This window comes from Heterodontus francisci, chromosome 35, assembly GCF_036365525.1.
Source record: "Heterodontus francisci isolate sHetFra1 chromosome 35, sHetFra1.hap1, whole genome shotgun sequence".
NCBI lineage: Eukaryota > Metazoa > Chordata > Chondrichthyes > Heterodontiformes > Heterodontidae > Heterodontus > Heterodontus francisci.
In genome coordinates, this window is record NC_090405.1 from 22,236,136 (window position 1) to 22,248,870 (window position 12,735).

General features: G+C 44.8%; 1 long non-coding RNA gene across 1 annotated transcript in view; it reads right to left on the bottom strand.

The window, feature by feature from the left end:
• Positions 1-12,498, bottom strand: part of LOC137350441 (uncharacterized) — a 41,895-nt gene extending 29,397 nt beyond the window's left edge. The window contains exon 1 of the long non-coding RNA XR_010969419.1: positions 12,436-12,498. This is a non-coding gene — a long non-coding RNA (uncharacterized lncRNA). The remainder of the gene's footprint in view (positions 1-12,435) is intronic.
• Between the last annotated feature and the right edge of the window lie 237 nt (positions 12,499-12,735).

The window sequence follows — 12,735 nt, forward strand, 5'->3', positions numbered from 1 at the left end:
ATATTGATGGATGGAGCATTTCTGACGTCCTGTCCCATGATGTTCGTTTTCTTGAGGCTGATGGTTAGGCCACATTCGTTGCAGGCAGTCGCAAACCTGTCGATGAGACTCTGCAGACACTCTTCAGTGTGAGATGTTAATGCAGCATTGTCAGCAAAGAGGAGTTCCCTGATGAGGACTTTCCGTACTTTGGTCTTCGCTCTTAGACAGGCAAGGTTGATCAACCTGCCACCTGATCATGTGTGGAGGAAAATTCCTTCTTCTGAAGACTTGAATGCATATGAGAGCAGCAGGGAAAAGATGATCCCAAACAGTGTGGGTGCGAACAGTTCCGGATCCAAAACGTTAACTCTGCTTCTCGTTCCACAGATGCTGCCAGACCTGCTGAGTGGTTCCAGCATTTCTTGTTTTTATTACATTGGTTTAAATTGTCGACCTGGCAGAAAGTTTGAATTTGCAAAAGGCGCCAACTTCAGTGTCGGAACGAAGCGATTACTGGAAAATCTATTTAAAGTTGTTCGTAAAATATTTTCCACCAACCTTTAAAAACCTTTGTTTATTCCGCTATTTTCGCCACAAATTCCTGGCGCTATTTTACGCACAATTTTAACCTGTCATTTTTTTCCCACTTCTTATCTGTAACTGGCGGTAAAAGACTCCATTCAGCAATCCTTAAGGGACCAATAACTCAAACTTGGTGTGGAAAGGAATAAATTAGACTATTGGTAATTCCCCTTCACACAGGGATCAGGGGGACAGTGAGAAGCCACTGAAATAGTTGCTTAAACATTTTAAATAGTTCCTATTCTGTCCTGTTACTGACATGCTGGAATTAGACAGTAATCAGCCCTTTCACAGAGACTGTGGGTGGCTCTGAAAAGAGCCTTTGGGTTATTAGATGACATTTTGGCCGCTTTCCTTTTTCTGGAAGCTCTGAGCGCTGGTTTTCTTGGGCAGCAGCACGGCCTGGATATTAGGCAGCACCCCGCCCTGTGTGATGATCACTCCTCCCAGCAGCTTGTTGAGCTCCTCGTCGTTGCGGACGGCCAGCTGCAGGTGTCTGGGGATGATGCGGGTCTTCTTGTTGTCCCGGGCCGCGTTACCGGCCAGCTCGAGGATTTCAGCGGTCAGATACTCGAGCACAGCAGCCAGATAGACCGGGGCTCCCGCACCCACACGCTCTTCATAGTTACCCTTTCTCAGGAGCCTGTGAACACGGCCCACCGGGAACTGCAGTCCAGCCCGGGAGGAGTGAGACTTGGCCTTGGACCGAGCTTTTCCGCTGGTCTTTCCTCTTCCAGACATTTCCACAATCTCACAAATATTTTCACAAAGAATGGATAACTACCTCAGCATTAAGCATCCACATGGGGTAGACAGGATGGTCAAGCAGTCTGAAATGGTGCATTCAGATCACAACGCTCTCTGGAGGGGTGGGTTTAAATCCCACTTCTGACAAGTTGTGCTTTGACATGACTACAGGCATTTGGGAGCAGTGGTGAAAAACACAGAGCATGAAAGAATTTTGACAAGCAAAATCAAAACGAATTCAAAGATATTTCTTCAATACATGGGAGTAAGAGGCAACAGAGGAAAAAGTAAGGCCCATCAAAGAACTAAAAAGTAACCTATGTGTCAGGGTTGAAGATGTTGGTATGTTTGTTAATGAATACTTTACTGTCTTCACAAATGAGGGGGTGATGCAGACATTATAATTAAGGAGAAGGAGTGTGAAGCATTGGACATGATAAACTGAGGGGGAGAAGAAGTATAAATGGGATGAGCATCCTTGAAAGTGGATAAATCATCAGGGCCGGATGAAATGTACCCCAGGCTGTTAAAAGAAGCCAGTGAGGAAATAGTGGAAGGTCTGACCATCAGTTTCCAATCCCTCACTGGATACAGGTGTGATGTCAGAGGATTGGAGGTCTCTGCAATAAAAGCAAAATTCTGCAGATGCTGGAAATCTGAAATAAAAACTATTAGTGCTGGAAATACACAGCAGGTCTGGCAGCATCTGTGGAGAGAGAAGCAAAGTTAACATATCTGTTCTGATGAAAAGTCACTGACCTGAAATGTTAACTTTGCTTCTCTCTCCACAGATGCTGCCAGATCTGCTGTGTATTTGCAGTACATTTTGTTTTTATTGCTAACATTGCACCATTGTTGAAAAAGGAAGCAAGAGATAGACCGAATAATTAAAGACCAGTCAGCCTAACCTCAATAGTGGGTGAATTATTGGAATTAATTCTGAGAGACAGGATAAACTGTCACTTAGAAAGGCACAGATTAATCAAGTATCATCAGCATGGATTTGTTCAGGGAAGCTCCTGTCTGACTAACTTGATTGAATTTTTTGAAGAAGTAACAATGAGGATAGTGCAGTTGATCTGATCTACATGGATTTTAGCAAGGCTTTTGACAAGGTCCCACATGGCAAACTGGTTAAAAAAAATAAAAGCACATGGGATCCAGGGGAATGTAGCAAGCTGGACATAAAATAGACTCAGTGGCAGGAAGCAAAAAGGAATTGGGTACGGATGTTTGTGCAACTCGAGGTCTGTTTCAAGTGGTGTTCCACAGGGCTCAGAACTAGGTTCCCTGCTTTTTGTGGTATATATTAATGATTTGGACATGAATGTAGAGGGCACAATCAAGACGATTGCAGATGACATGAAAATTGTCCGTGTTGCTGATAGCGAGGAGGATAGCTGTACACTGCAGGAAGATATCAATAGACTGGTCAGGTGGGCAGAGTAGTGGTAAATGGAATTCAAATTGGACAAGGGTGAGGTGATGCATTTGGGAGGTCAAAAAAGGCAAAGGAATACACAATTAATGGGAGAACACTGAACGGTGTAGAGGAAGTGAGGGACGTTGGAGCGAATGTCCACAGATCCCTGAAGGTAGCAGGACAGGTCAATAAGGTGGTTCAGCAGGTATGTGGAATCCTTTCCTTTATTAGCTGAGGTATAGAATATAAGGGTGACCTGGGTGTCCATGTCAATAAGTCACTGACAGCTAACATGCAGGTGCAGCAAGCAATTAGGAAAGCTAATAGTATGTTAGCCTTTATCACAAGAGGATTTGAGTACGAGAGTCGTGAATTCTTGCTTCAATTGTATAGAAACTTGGTTAGACCGCACTTGGAATGCAGTTTTGGTCTCCTTACCTTAGGAAGGATATTATTGCCACAGAGGGAGTTCAACGAAGGTTCATCAGACTTGTTCCAGGGATGGTGGGACTGTTCTATGAAGAAAGGTTGGAGAAACTGGGGCAGTATTCTCTAGAGTTTCGAAGAATGGGAGGTGATCTCATTGAAACCTACAAAATACTTAAATGACAGTCAGGGTAGATGCAGCTAAGATGTTTCCCCTGATTGGGGAGTCAAGAACCAAGGGAAGGAATTTCAAAATAAGGGAGTAGCCGCTTAGGACAGAGATGAGGAGAAATGCTGTTCCTCAGAGGGTTGTGAATCTTTGGAATTCTCTACCCCAGAGGGCTGTGGAAGCTCAGTCATTGAGTATGTTTAAAGCAGAGATTGACAGATTTCTAAATACAAATGACAGAAGGGAATATGAGGAAAGTGTGGGGAAAAGGGCATTGAAGTGGATGATCAGCCATGATCATATTGAATGACGGGGCAGGCTCGATGGGCTGAATGGTCGACTCCTGTTCTTATGTTCCTAACTCCACATGATCGGCGAGGCACAGCCTCAGGCCGACTTGATGGGTGGTGCAAAAAGATATCACTGCTTCTGATCTTCACCAGAAAAGAGAGTGAGATGTAACATTGATCATCAAACAGAATGTGAGCAAATAGAACAGAATAAAACACATGGAGAGACACTGTGGAATAACAAATAGATTTGATTGGAATGTTGAATTTTAATTGGAATGGATAAAACACCAGAAACAGCAGATTAAATTGGGATTCTCCTCATTATATTGATCTAGGACAGAAAAGAGAACCTGATGGAAAGAAGGGAAGAAGAAAGAAAAGAAAGGATGGAACTGTTCACTTTTTTCAGTTTTTTCACTCACCCATCAAAGCTGGATAAAAAAGTTTCAAATAACAGAGAATTTCACCAAAAAGGGAGATTAAATGCTGTCGAACCCTTGGATTGAAGGATGCCTCAACAGATCACCTGTTTAACTGTCTCCTCACTGGGGGATTTCAAGCAGTGAGTAATATTATTCTCTACTTTTGTTAAATGAACCCAGAACTGTCACTTGGAATTAATATCTGTGTTCCGACTCCTGAATTATAAAATTGTGACTTTATCAATATTTTCTGGACACATTTCCTGCTGAAAGAACTAAGACCTCTTTTCTAATTTACACAATACTATATACACACTCATCAAGCCTCCGAAACTAGCATCCTTGGTGCTGCTCTCTCTTCTCCCAAACCTCATCTCATGTGACTGTTTCATCATTACTCTGACAGTGGGAGGGGTTGATCCCACTGTTTTCAGCATTAACCCTTCACATCCTTATCCTACACTGTTAGAAAAAAATGGTTGGAGGGAACTTCCTTCATTTATCGAAAAACCAGCTGCTCCCAGTTGAAAATCAACTCAAACCCATCGGCAAGAGAGACTGTCAGAGAACTTCCTGCATCCAGTCCTGACCCTGTCACACTCAGCATCTGCTCACCCAGACCCCACTCTCCTCAACACTGAACATTGTTACCGAGACACTTCAAATACTGTTGAGAAAAGGCAGGAAAGGTCAAAGTTCACACAGCTGTTTTGAATAGAACAAAGTTTAATATCTCCTCACCGTTTCTCGGTAACCACATGAGACATAGGTTTTCTTATTTGGTTCCTTTGATTTTTCTTGTTCCTGACTGAGAAATATTCCAAACCTCAGATCAACCCTCCCACTTGCGTCGTGTCTCAGTCTCAGTTACAAGCAACACATAATGACACACACACTTTGAAACATACAACACGGTCACACTTTCCTTCAGTGAGATTAAGGTCGAGCTTTTTTTCCAGGTTGAATGCAACTGTGAACAAATTTGTATCAAAGAGGTTGCCTTTGAAATATCAGCACTGAATTTCTGTGCAAGGAGGAACAGCCATTCCAAACTCACATCCTTCACAAAGGCTGTTTTCTCCTGTGAATGAAATTCATCATGAAATTTGAATTCTAAGTTAAAGTTCACAAGACACAGACATAAATGTTAACACCCAAACTTCTCAAGCATATTGCAAATATGAAATAAGGCTCCGCTGGGAATTGAACACAGAATTTCCTGTTCACAAGACAGGTGCTTTAACCAACTAAGCTACAGAGTCAGATCACAAGTGCTGTTGCAATTGAAATCTGAGGTGGTTACTATTTAGTCTCATCCCACTTCTCCACAGGTCACAACAAAAATTTTAAATTTTCCCACTTACTGATACAGTCAATCATATGCTCTATTTTTCCCAGAATAGAAGACACTTAATGAACAACAAACTTTAAATCTGTGCCCTCCCGTTCTCGATCCTTTCACAAGTGGGAACAGTTTCTCCCTATCCACTCTGTCCACACCCCTCATCATTTTGAATACCACTATGAAATCTCCTCTTAGCCTTCTTTTCTCCAAGGAAAACAGTCCTAACTTCTCCAATCTATCTTCATAACTGAAGTTCCTCATCCCTGGAACCATTCTCATGAATCTTTTCCATAATCTCTGCAATGCCTTCACATCTTTCCTAAAGTGTGGCACCCAGAACTGGACTCAGTACTTCAGCTGAGGCTAGTGTCTTATACAAGTTCAACATGACCTCCTTGTTCTTGTATTCTATGCCTCTATCACTAAAGCCGAGGATACTGTATGCTTTATTAACCACTCTCTCAACCAATGACTTATACCCCCAGGACCCTCTGCTCCTGCACCCCCTTTAGAATTGTACCCTTTATTCTATATTGTCACTCCATGTTCTTCCTACCAAAATGAATCAATTCACATTTCTCTGCATTGAACTTCACCTGTCATCTGTCCTCCCATTCCACCAACTTGTCTATGTCCTTTTGAAGTTCTACACGATCATCCTTACAGTTCACAATGCTTCCAATTTTCATATCATCCATAAACTTTGAAATTCTGCCCTGTACACCAAGGTCTAGGTCATTAATATATATCAGGAAAGGCAAGGGTCCCAACACTGACTTCTGGGGAACTCCACTACAAACCTTCCTCTAGCCCGAAGAACATCCATTGCTCACTACTCTTTGTTTCCTGTCACTCAGCCAATTCCATATCCATGTTACTACAGTCCCTTTTATTCCATGAGTTATAATTTTGCTCACAAGTCTGTTGTGTTGCATTGTATCAAACTCCTTTTGAAAGTCAATAAAAGCAAAATACTGCAGATGCTAGAAAGCTGAAATATAACTAAAAAGTGCTGGAAATACTCAGCAGGTCTGGCTGCATCTGTGGAGAGAGAAACAGAGTTAATGTTTCAGGTCAGTGACCATTCAGATGCTGCCAGACCTTTAAAAAGTCCATGTAGACCACATCAACAGCATTGCCCTCATCATCCCTCTCTGTTACCTCATCAAAAAACTCCAGCAGGACAGTTAAACATGAATTTCCCTTAAGAAATCCATGCTGTCTTTCCTGAATTAACCCACATTTGTCCATGGGACTATTAATTTTGTCCCGAATTATTCTTTCGAGAAGTTTTCCCACCACCGAAATTGAACTGACTGGGGAGTGAGACGAGGTGAGTTGCTTCAGCAGAGAGCCAGCATGGGTTCGTCAGGCCGAATGGCCTCCTTCTGTGCTTTAGCCATTCTATGATTGTATGATTCTAGCAGCAACTGTTGGTGGAGAGGCAGTGATGCAGGAATGGGTTGACAGAAAGGGAAAAGTCTGGGCTGGTGTGTGTTTGCAGCATTTGCAGCTTGTGTTCGGGTTTGTGAATAAAGGTGATTTGGAAGCTGTGTTCCAAATTGAAGTGTTTACTGGAAGGAAGAAGTTGATGTAAATAAAGAGTAAAACGTGTTAAGATGAAGCGTGGTGTGAATGTGGATAGCAGTAAATATTGTGCTGGTGAATTATTTGTGTTAATAAACTTCCACTGCACCCTCTGCTGCAGGCTGCTGTTTATATCCAGCTGTGTATTAGTGCTGTGTGTTAACTAGATAAATGTTTGTTTCAACGCTGTTTATAAAGCAATAGCATTGCACTCAAACAGTCCCAGACATAGCAACACACGTACAAAAGCAAAATACTGCGGATGCTGGAAATCTGAAACATAAACAGAAAATGCTTGAAATACTCAGCAGGTCTGGCAGCATCTGTGGAGAGAGAAACAAAGTTAATGTGAGCTGAGGAAACAGATCTGAACTATTAACTGTTTCTCTCTGCACAGATGCTGCCAGACCTACTGAGCATTTCCAGCATTTTCTGTTTTTATTACAGCAACACCTTTGATCAGCAGTAGCAGTGATAGTGCGAGCCAGGGGGCAGCTGGGAAGGTACGTTTCACTATAAAGTACTTACCTGGCGATTCGGCGGACGCGGACACGGGGACTGCTGGGTAAGTGAACTTATATATTCGGGCAGTGGCTAAACCCGAAACACTACACGTGTAGTGTCTCCCACCCATCCTCCTCCTCCAACCAAAAAAAAGGACTCTTGTGTGGAGGGTTTGGTAAGGTAAGGTTTTCCTTTATATTTTTTTATTCTCTGTTGTCAATTTAGAGCAGAGGGGATGGAAGCTAGGGCAGTTGCATGCTCCTCTTGCAGGATGTGGGAGGTAAGGGTCACCACTTGTGTCCCTGCTGACTTCACCTGTGAGAAGTGCACCCAACTCCAGCTCCTCACAGACCGCGTTAGGGAACCGGAGCTGGAGCTGGATGAACTTCGGATCATGCGGGAGGCAGAGGGGATGATAGGGAGCAGTTATAGGGAAGTACTGACACCTCAGTCACAGGATAAAGGTAGCTGGGTGACCGTCAGGGGAGGGAAAGGGAATAGGCACACAGTGCAGGGATCCCCTGTGGCTGTTCCCCTCAATAATAAGTATACCGTTTTGGATACGGTTGTGGGGGGGGACCTACCAGGGGAAAGCCACAGCGGCCAGGTCTCTGGCACTGAGCCTGGCTCTGCGGCTCAGAAGGGAAGGGTGGAGAATAGGAGAGCGATAGTGATAGGAGATTCAATGGTTAGAGGAACAGACAGGAGATTCTGTGGTCGCGAATGAGACTCCCAGATGGTATGTTGCCTCCTGGGTGCCAGGGTCAGGGATGTCTCAGATCGAGTCTACAGGATTCTTAAGGGGGAGGGGGAGCAGCCAGAAGTCGTGGTACATATCGGTACCAATGACATAGCTAGGAAAAGGGATGAGGACCTGAAAAGCGAATATAGGGAGTTAGGTTGGAAGCTAAAAGGCAGGACGAGCAGAGTAGTAATCTCAGGATTGATACCGGTGCCACGTGCTAGTGAGGCTAGAAACAGAGAGCGAGTGCAGCTGAACACGTGGCTACAGAGCTGGTGTAGGAGGGAGGGCTTCAGTTATGTGGATCATTGGGATACCTTCTGGGGAAGGTGGGACCTGTACAAGAAGGACGGGTTGCATCTGAACTGGAGGGGCACCAATATCCTGGGCGGGAGGTTTGCTAGAGCTCTTCGGGAGGGTTTAAACTAGTTTGGCAGGGGGATGGGAACCGGAGCTATGGATCAGTGGATGGGGTAGCTGTTGAACAGGCAGATACCGAGTGCAGAGTGTCTGTGAGGAAGGTTAGACAGTTGACAGGGCAAAGTTTCAGCCAGTATGATGGGTTGAAGTGTGTCTATTTTAATGCAAGAAGTGTCAGGAATAAGGGTGATGAACTTAGAGCATGGATCAGTACTTCGAGCTACGATGTTGTGGCCATTACGGACACTTGGAGATCACAGGGGCAGGAATGGATGTTGGATGTTCCGGGGTTTAGATGTTTCAAAAGGAATAGGGAGGGAGGTAAAAGAGGTGGGGGAGTGGCATTGTTAATCAGGGATAGTATCACAGCTGCAGAAAGGGAGGTCATCGAGGAGGGTTTGTCTACTGAGTCATTATGGGTGGAAGTCAGAAACAGGAAAGGAGCAGTCACTTTATTGGGAGTTTTCTATAGACCCCCCAATAGCAACAGAGACACGGAGGAACAGATTGGGAGGCAGATTTTGGAAAGGTGCAGAAGTAACAGGGTTGTTGTCATGGGTGACTTCAACTTCCCTAATATTGATTGGAACCTCCTTAGTGCAAATAGTTTGGATGGAGCAGTTTTTGTCAGGTGTGTCCAGGAAGGTTTCCTGACTCAATATGTAGATAGGCCGACTAGAGGGGAGGCTATGTTGGATTTGATGCTTGGCAACGAACCAGGCCAGGTGGCAGATCTCTCGGTGGGAGAGCATTTCGGTGATAGTGATCACAACTCCCTGACCTTTACTATCGTCATGGAGAGGGACAGGAGCGGACGGGATGGGAAAATATTTACTTGGGGGAGGGGGAGTTACAATGCTATTAGGCAGGAACTGGGGTGCATAAATTAGGAACAGATGTTCTCAGGGAAATGCACGACAGAAATGTGGAGGTTGTTTAGGGAGCACTTGCTGCGACTGCTGGATAGGTTTGTCCCGATGAGGCAAGGAAGGGATGGTAGAGTGAAGGAACCTTGGATGACAAGAAATGTGGAACAGCTAGTCAAGAGGAAGAAGGAAGCTTACTTAAGGTTGAGGAAGCAAGGATCAGACAGGGCTCTAGAGGGTTACAAGGTAGCCAGGAAGGAACTGAAGAATGGACTTAGGAGAGCGAGAAGGGGACATGAAAAAGTCTTGGCGGGTAGGATTAAGGAAAATCCCAATGCGTTCTACACTTATGTGAGGAACAAGAGGATGGCCAGAGTGAGGGTAGGGCCGATCAGGGATAGTGGAGGGAACTTGTGCCTGGAGTCGGAGGAGGTAGGGGGGGTCCTAAATGAATACTTTGCTTCAGTATTCACTAGTGAGAGGGACCTGGTCGTTTGTGAGGACAGCGTGAAACAGGCTGATATGCTCGAACAGGTTGATGTTAAGAGGGAGGATGTGCTGGAAATTTTGAAAGACATGAGGACAAATAAGTCCCTGGGGCCAGACGGGATATATCCAAGGATATTACGGGAAGCGAGGGAAGAGATTGCCGCGCCTTTGGCGATGATCTTTGCGTCCTCACTGTCCACTGGAGTAGTACCAGATGATTGGAGGGTGGCAAATGTTATTCCCTTGTTCAAGAAAGGGAATAGGGATAACCCTGGGAATTATAGACCAGTCAGTCTTACGTAGGTAGTGGGCAAATTATTGGAGAGGATTCTGAGAGACAGGATTTATGATTAGTTGGAAAAGCAGAGTTTGATTAGAGACAGTCAGCATGGCTTTGTGAGGGGCAGGTCATGCCTCACAAGCCTTATTGAATTCTTTGAAGATGTGACAAAACACATTGATGAAGGAAGAGCAGTGGATGTGGTGTATATGGATTTCAGCAAGGAGTTTGATAAGGTTCCCCATGGTAGGCTCATTCAGAAAGTAAGGAGGCATGGGATACAGGGAAAGTTGGCTGTCTGGATACAGAATTGGCTGGCCCATAGAAGACAGAGGGTGGTAGTAGATGGAAAGTATTCAGCCTGGAGCTCGGTGACCAGTGGTGTTCCGCAGGGATCTGTTCTGGGACCTCTGCTCTTTGTGATTTTTATAAATGACTTGGATGAGGAAGTGGAAGTCTGGGTTAGCAAGTTTGCCGATGACACGAAGGTTGCTGGAGTTGTGGATAGAGTGGAAGGCTGTTGTAGGTTGCAACAGGACATTGACAGGATGCAGAGCTGGGCTGAGAAGTGGCAGATGGAGTTCAACCTGGAAAAGTGTGAAGTGATTCATTTTGGAAGGTCGAATTTGAATGCAGAATACAGGCGAAAAGACAGGATTCTTGGTCATGTGGAGGAACAGAGGGATCTTGGGGCCCATGTCCATAGATCGCTCAAAGTTGCCACCCAAGTTGATAGGGTTGTTAAGAAGGCGTATGGTGTGTTGGCTTTCATTAACAGGGGGATTGAGTTTAAGAGCCGCGAGGTTATGCTGCAGCTCTATAAAGCCCTGGTTAGACCACACTTGCAATATTGTGTTCAGTTCTGGTCGTCTCATTATAGGAAGGATGAGGTAGCTTTAGAGAGGGTGCAGAGGAGATTTACCAGGATGCTGCCTGGACTGGAGGGCATGTCTTACGAAGAAAGATTCAGGGAGCTGGGGCTTTTCTCATTGGAACGAAGAAGGATGAGAGGTGACTTGATAGAGGGGTACAAGATGATGAGAGGAATAGATAGAGTGGATAGCCAGAGACTTTTTCCCAGGGTGGAAAGAGCTATCACCAGGGGGCATAATTTTAAGGTGATGGAGGAAGGTTTCGGGGAGATGTCAGAGGTAGGTTCTTTACACAGAGAGTGGTGGGTGCGTGGAATGCACTTCCAGTGGTGGTAGTAGAAGCAGATACATTAGGGACATTTAAGCATCTCTTGGATAGGTACATGGATGATAGTAGAATGAAGGGTATGTAGGTAGTTTTGATCTTCGAGTAGATTAAAGGTTCGGCACAACATCGTGGGCCGAAGGGCCTGTACTGTGCTGTACTGTTCTATGTTCTATAACACAGGTGTTGGGAGGCTCAGCCTGGCTACGCAATGTTACAAGGACGCTGAGTGACACCATCGACAACGGGACAGAGAGAAAAACACACAGGAAACTAATAGACTGTGAGGAAGCAAAAGTGAGGAACGGAGAGAGAGAGACAGACAACGAAACTGAGATGGAGAAACAAGGCATTTGTATGATTGTGTTCTCCCTGTTGTGTAACGGTATTTCCTGTTGTGTAAATATGTTTTCTGTTGTGTAAAGATGTACCCTGTTGTTGTGTAAAGGTTTTCCCTGTTCTTGTTGTATTTTCTGTTCCTGACCGTCTCCTCACTGCGACCATTTGTCCTGGTTTTCTTGTGGCCAACATCACCATCTGGTGGTGGAGAGGAGACTCTGCAGGAAGGGGTTGACAAAGTGGGAGAGACTCGGCTGGTCCGTGTTTGCAGCTTGTGTTCGTGTGAGCAAAAGTGATTTGTTGCTGATTGATGTGTTCACTAGAAGGAAAAAGCTGATTGCAATCGAGCACATCTTGTTATGATGGGGAAACACTTGATATTTTGAAAGTGAACGGTTTGTGTTCCTACCAAACATAAATAGCAGAGAATGGTTTCGATCCATCGACGTCTGGGTTATGGGCCCAGCACGCTTCCGCTGCGCCACTCTGCTAACTGCTGGTTTAAATTTTAGCTGCCCGTTAGTGAAATATGTTCATTTCCCCAATGTTTTTATAAAAATAGGATTGCGGTCGGATTTCTCAAGAATCCCGGACTCAGCAACACACGTGCTGACGGACTCACCCTCACTGCACAATGACACAAGGACACAGAGTAACAGCACCGACAATGAGGCAGGCAGAGAAAGACACAGAAAACCAGGAAGATATTATCAGGACCCAGAAAGGAACAGACAGAGAAAGACACACAGAAAACCAGGAAGAGATTATCAGGACCCAGAAAGGAACAGACAGAGAAAGACACACAGAAAACCAGGAAGAGATTATCAGGACCCAGAAAAGGAACAGACAGAGAAAGACACACAGAAAACCAGGAAGAGATTATCAGGACTCAGAAAGGAACAGACAGAGAAAGACACAGAAA